We start from the raw sequence: 6795 nt of genomic DNA on the forward strand, positions 1-6795 counted from the left end.
CTTCCAACCCTGATATTCTATGATTTCATTTGTCCAGACATGGACCTATTTTCCCCACAAACACCAAGGGCTATTATACCTTGAATGATTTCTCATATATTACTGGACTGAGCCATCAAGATTACACTATACTCCCCCAGCATCCACTTAAGTAGCTTCCTACAAAATGGCAACCTTTAAAAGCCATTATCTGAGACTACTTTGTTTTGTTTGTTTTGTTTTTCACTTGGATCAGTAATGTCTACCTTTGCACCTTAGGTCAGCAGATGACTGATCCTTTGCTATGTGGATCTGTATTTCATTTTATTTAAGTGTGAACTCATCTAAAGTCCAAAGGGTATATGCCAAAACAAAATACCCAACAAATTAAGATAAATGTGCAAAGAAGGAAATAATCTATCCACCTGGATTTATTACTTCCCATCAACCCAAAGAACACACCCAGACAAAAATTTGTTGACCATAATCCACGTTTAAGCCCAAGGGAAGCACTGAAGCACTGAAAATGCCCTGCCTCCAGCTCCCTGCCAATTAAACCAGAGGGCTGTAAGTTTGAGCAGTGAGCACCACAAGCCTAATGAACAAAGCACTAAGTGGCTTAAAAGCAACACTTTAAATTGCGCCTCAGTACAAATTGGGAGCCAGAGCAGATCATGGAGCACAGGTTGAAAATGTGCTTTCTGTGAGACATTCCTCTGTACAAGCAAGCAGAGGCATTTTGCATTAGTTGTAGTTTCTGGGTGTGGATCTATATAGAGTGTATTGCAGTATTTCAACCTGTAGGCTCCAAAGGTATTGCATTACTATGTCAAAGTCTGCATCCAGGAGAAATCTTTACTTAGTGAGGTTGTGAAGTTGAGTTAAAACACTCCTAGCTACTGCTGCTCTGTGAGCTCCAGAAGCAGCTGACCTTCTAAATTAGTATTCTCACCTTTTATTACTCAGGTGCACAGAAGGAGCCAAGCTCATCTCTGCCATTTCTATTAGTTGATTGTGGTGTATGGAAAATGGTCTTAAAATGATCTCTTGTCATTTTAAGTTGTAAGGGGCTTCCTGGTCATGCTTGCAGGCTAGTGGGCTCAGTAAGGAAATATGCAATCTGGGTCTTCAGCAGACACTTTGTAAAAGTAGGCAGTGTTGTTGTAGTGTTGGTCCTAGGATTTTAGAGACGAGGTGGGTGAGGTAATATTTTTTATAGAACTAGCTTCTGTTGGTGAGAGAGACTAGCTTTTGAGCTTACACAGAGTTCTTCTTCAGGTCTGGGAAACTAACCCAAAGTATTACTGCTAAATACAATATTTGAACAGATTGTTTAGCATAAAGAGGTTGATTCCTTGAAATGTGTTACTCAAGATGAAGTGGCTCATTAACACCCCTCCAGTCATAAGGGGAAAGGAAAGGGTGGAGCAGGTGGGGGGCATTGTTTGTAATAAGCCATAAATCCAGTGTCTGTATTCAGTTCATGATTTTTAGTGTTAAGTAAAGTTATTAATTTAAGCTCCCAGCTCTTCTTTTGACAGTGTTGTGCAGGTTTGGTTTGAGGATGGGGACTGAGAGGTTGGATGTAGAGTGACTGCTTTGTGAAAAGTGTTCACCCACAGGTAATTTATTTTTTCATCATTTTCCTGTGTAAGCTCATTTAAGAGTGTTGTGATTGTCTGGTTTCACCCAACTAGTTGTTGGGGTATATAGTGCACTGAATGAGATATCACATGTTGTGATAGGCATGTGTAGGATCCATGAGGGGGAGGAAGGTGTCAATTACGGTAGCAGTGGAAATGTATCTGCAAGTTTTGCATCTGTCAAAGGTCTGCTTTAGACTTAGCTACCTTGAGGAATTTTGTTTCTCTGCAAACATCCTATTTACGCCCCCTTTCCCAGATCATTCATGAATATATTGAACAGCATAGGTCCTGGTAGAGATTCTTGGGGAGGAGGGGAGCCCTGCTATTTACCTCTCTCTATTCTGAAAACTGACCATTTATTCCTACCCTTTGTTTCCTATGTTTTAACCAGTTACTGAGGTATGAGAGGCCTTTTCTTCTCCTCTCATAACTGCTTTCTTTGCTTAGGACCCTTTGGTGAGGGACCTTAGTAAGTCTTTCTGAAAGTCCAAGTATACTATATACACTGGATAACCCTTGTTCATGTGTTTGTTGACCCCCTCAAAGAATTCTAATAGACTGGTGAGGCATGCCTCACCACTTACAAAAGCTGTGTTGACTCTTCCCCAACATTGTGTTCATCGTTGCCTTCTTCTGCTGGACTCTCTCCAATTTGTCCATGTCCCTTCTGTAGACAAATTAGAGAGAGTCCAGCGGAGGGCAACAAAAATGATTAGGGGGCTGAAGCACATGACTTATGAGGAGAGGTTGAGGGAACTGGGCTTATTTAGTCTGCAGAAGAGAAGAGTGAGGGGGGGATTTGATAGCAGCCTTCCCCTACCTGAAAGGGGGTTCCAAAGAGGATGGAGCTAGGCTGTTCTCAGTGGTGGCAGATGGTAGAACAAGAAGCAATAGTCTTAAGTTGCAGTGGGCGAGGTCTAGGTTGGATATTAGGAAACACTATTTCACTAGGAGGGTGGTGAAGCACTGAAATGGGTTACTTAGGGAAGTGGTGGAATCTCCATCCGTAGAGGTTTTTAAAGCCCAGCTTTACAAAGCCCTGGCTGGGATGATTTAGTTGGTGTTGGTCCTGCTTTGAGCAGGGGATTGGACTAGATGATCTCCTGAGGTCTCTTCCAACCCTATGATTCTGTATATCTGATAATTCTGTTCTTTACTATAGTTGCAACCAATTTGCCTGGTACTGAAGTTAGGCTTACAGGCCTGTAATTGCCAGGATCACCTCTTGAGCCTTTTGAAAAACAAACAAACCAGCACTACATTATCTATCCTCCAGTCATCTCGTATACAGACTAATTTAAGCAATTACATATCACAGTTGGTAGTTCTGCAATTTCCTATTTGAGTTCCTTCAGAACTGCTGGGTAAATACCATCTGGTCCTGATGACTTCTTATTGTTTTATCAATTTGTTCCAAAACCTATTGTCATCTCAATCAGGAACAGTTTCTCAGATTTGTCATCTATAAAGAATGACTCAGGTGTGGGATTTTCCCTCACATCCTCTGCCGTGGAGACCAATGCAAAGAATTCATTTAGCTTCTCTGCAATGGTCTTATTTTCCCTGAGTGCTCCTTTAGCATCTGTCATCCATGGCCCCACTGACTGTTTGGTAGGCTTCAGATGCACTTACAGTTTTTTGCTGTTTAGTTTGTTTTTTGCTAGTTGGTCTTCAAATTATTTTTGACCTGCCTGCCAGCTGTATGGAAACTACTTAAAAACACCATAATAGAGGCTCAAACTAAATTTATACCCTCAAATAAAAAAGTCATCATGGCTAAACAATAAAGTAAAAGGGATGGCTAGAGGCAAAAAGGCATTTCCAGCTCTGCCACTAGCCTGCTGGTTGACCTTTGGTAAGTTACTTAACCTCTTTGTGCCTGTTTCCCTATCTGTAAAATGGATAGAATGATCCTTAATTCCTTTTGTCAAGTGCGTTATGCAAGACTCTACATAAGAGCTATGGGTTATCATTATTCTCTCAAAGGTATTGCAGACCAGGTGCTGATTTTCACAATGTTTCCAAGCAGGGACTATCACTACTTTGAGAGGATGGTATCCTTCCCTCTCAACATGAGGTAAATGAGCAGGATCTTGGCTAAGCTTTCACCCCATCCTTTTTGCCTTTTGCCTGCTATCCATACCTACCTGTCCCTCCATCTTTGAGTGCAAAGGAGAACAGTCATATAATTCACTATACCAATCCATTCCTTTACCCTCAGAGCTCTTATATTGCACTTTCCTTTAGAGGATCTCAAAGCACTTCACAAATCGTGCACTGCAAGTTTTCCTCTTATTACTATATAGCAGATTTTATAAGAATGTGAAAAACCCAGACCCCTGACTGATGTAGCTACGCCAACAAATCCCCTATTGTAGATGCAGCTATGCTGATGGAAGAGAGCTTCTATTAACATGGCTAACTTTGTTTGGGGAGGTTGTCCTACAGAGAGTAAAAACCCTTTCTGTCAGTGTATGTTGTCTATGTTATGGGGTTATGCCAGTATAGTCTCCATAGTACAGACATACCGTGTGTCCTAGGCTCCACTGCAATTCAAAAAACTCCCACTCAGCTGCTGCACAACCCTGTAGGCTCTTAAACTCACTTGGCATTTAAATTTTAGAACCTAAGTTTTTGCCTCTCTGGGTATATGTCCTGCTGCCTCACTATAAGCATCTGGATGCCTATCTCCTTCCTAAGCCCCAGTGAAATCCATGTACTGAGAGAAGGTAGGTGGAGGAGCAGCTATCTTCCCTGTGGTGTCTGATCCAGTAGGCCTACTGGATCAGATCCCGTTATAATCTGGCTGCTGGAGGAGGTGTTCCACCCACCTTCTAACTTTTAGCTCCGTGATTAGACCACTCACCCAGGACATGAGACCCAAGTTCAATTCTCCCCACTGCTTAATGGGGAAACATGAGAGACTGCTGTTAAGATCCTTTCTCAGGAGAGTGCCCTAACCACTGGGCTATGGGATATTCTGATGTGGGGCTCCCTCAGTCTCTCCTCTTGAATCTGTTCCATTGTGGATAAATAATGAAAGAATGATTGATTGATTGATTGATTGGTGCATGGGAACTAGACCCTGGGTATCCCATCTTCCCGCTGAGTGCCCTGACCACTGGACTGCGGAATCATTCTCACCTTTTCTCTGGCCCATTCACTTTCGTAATGTATCCACAGTGGAACAGCTTCTTTAGGAGAGACTGAGGGACCCCCTACATCATAATATCCCATAGCTCAGTGGGAACTCTGCTGAGAGGTGGGAGACCCAGTTCAAATCCTTTCTCACCATCAGGCAGATGAGGGAAACTGACCTGGGTCTCCCATGTCCTGGATGAGTGCACTAAAAGTTATAGGATGGGTAGCCCCTTCCTCCCACTTAGCATGTAAGCCCCCTGACTCCAGGAGAGGGGTTCCCAGCTATGGATCACTGTCAGAGATAGGAACCTCCATGCAGTTCAGAGTTAGGTGCCCAACCCTGTGAGAGAGGTGGGGCTTAGGACACACTCCTCTCATCGTCTCCCATTGGCTAGTTTAGGCAGCTTCCTGCCTAGAGTGCTGGCTTTTATGGATCACGTTAAGCTCCCTATACAACAAACAGGGGGAGAGAGGCACCTAATTCATGCTTTGTGGATCCCAGTGTTCTTCCTGGAATTTTTTTTCTTTTTTCTAGATACCTTAAAGTTACATGTTGCAACCCCTATGTCCTTTCATGGATCCAGGCCGAAATCATAGGTCCTGACTCCGTGGGTGACAATAGTGGGTGTTGAGCACCCACTGGCAGCCAGCTCCTCCTTCTGCCCACTGGTAGTCCCGCCAATCAGCGCCTCCCTCCCAGGGCCTCCTGCTCGCCACGGATCAGCAGGATCAGCTGTTCTGTGATGTGCAGGAAGCACTGGGGGAGAAGGGGAGGAGCAATGGCAGGGCACCCTCGGGGGAGGAGGCGGAACATGGCATGAAGAGGTGGAGCTGGGGTGGGAAGAGGCAGGGCGGGAGCTTGGGTGGGGGGGAAGGTGGACATGAGGCAGGAAGAGGCGGAGTGGGGGCAGGGCCTAGAAGTCAGGATTCTTGGGTCACTGAGTTTTTATTAAATCACTTTGGGCCAGGTTTTCAAAGGTATTTATGTGCTTAAAGATGCAGATATGAATCTAGTGGTGAAAATCTGGCCTTTGCTCTTTCTATGCTTGTTTCTCCATCTATCAAATGTGGGTAATACATGCCTAATTGGAAATTGTAAAGATTCTTTGAGAGTCTCAGAAGAAAAACACTAGCAGTGCAAAGTATTAGTTTCTTACTGTAACTTATTAATAAGTTCTTATGTTTTGTACAATGCCTGTTCTTAAAGCAATTCATGCTAAATGAATATATAAAGAACCATAATGTGTTCCTCTGAGCATCTAATAACCAGGATAATTGCAAAACCTGCACTTTGTTTTCACAGGATGTATTTGTTAATGGGCTCTGCTGTAATATGGCAAGGTTTGTCTTTCATATCCACCTTTCCCAGTGTATAAAATTATCCTATGTTGCCAAAATGTTAGACCATATCAAATTCTTATTAGATTTACACTTCCCTCCTTATTACTAATCTATACCAAATGTCCATTTATTGATTATATTATCTGTATGATCGTAGTGCTTAGATCTAGTCATGTACCAGGACTCCATTTCCATTCTAAATTATTTTATCATATCAAGTATCGGGGTAGCAGTGTTAGTCTGTATCTACAAAAATAACAAGGAGTCTGGTGGCACCTTAAAGACTAACAGATTTATTTGTGCATAAGCTTTCGTGAGTAAAAACCTCACTTCTTCGGATGCATCCGAAGAAGTGAGGTTTTTACTCACGAAAGCTTATGCACAAATAAATCTGTTAGTCTTTAAGGTGCCACCAGACTCCTTGTTATTTTTGTAGATACAGACTAACACTGCTACCCCGATACTTGATATGATAAAATAATTTAGAATGGAAATGGAGTCCTGGTACATGACTAGATCTAAGCACTACGATCATACAGATAATATAATCAATAAATGGACATTTGGTATAGATTAGTAATAAGGAGGGAAGTGTAAATCTAATAAGAATTTGATATGGTCTAACATTTTGGCAACATAGGATAATTTTATACACTGGGAAAGGTGGATATGAAAGACAAACCTTGCC

Source organism: Trachemys scripta, chromosome 1 (genome assembly GCF_013100865.1).
Source record: "Trachemys scripta elegans isolate TJP31775 chromosome 1, CAS_Tse_1.0, whole genome shotgun sequence".
Lineage (NCBI taxonomy): Eukaryota > Metazoa > Chordata > Testudines > Emydidae > Trachemys > Trachemys scripta.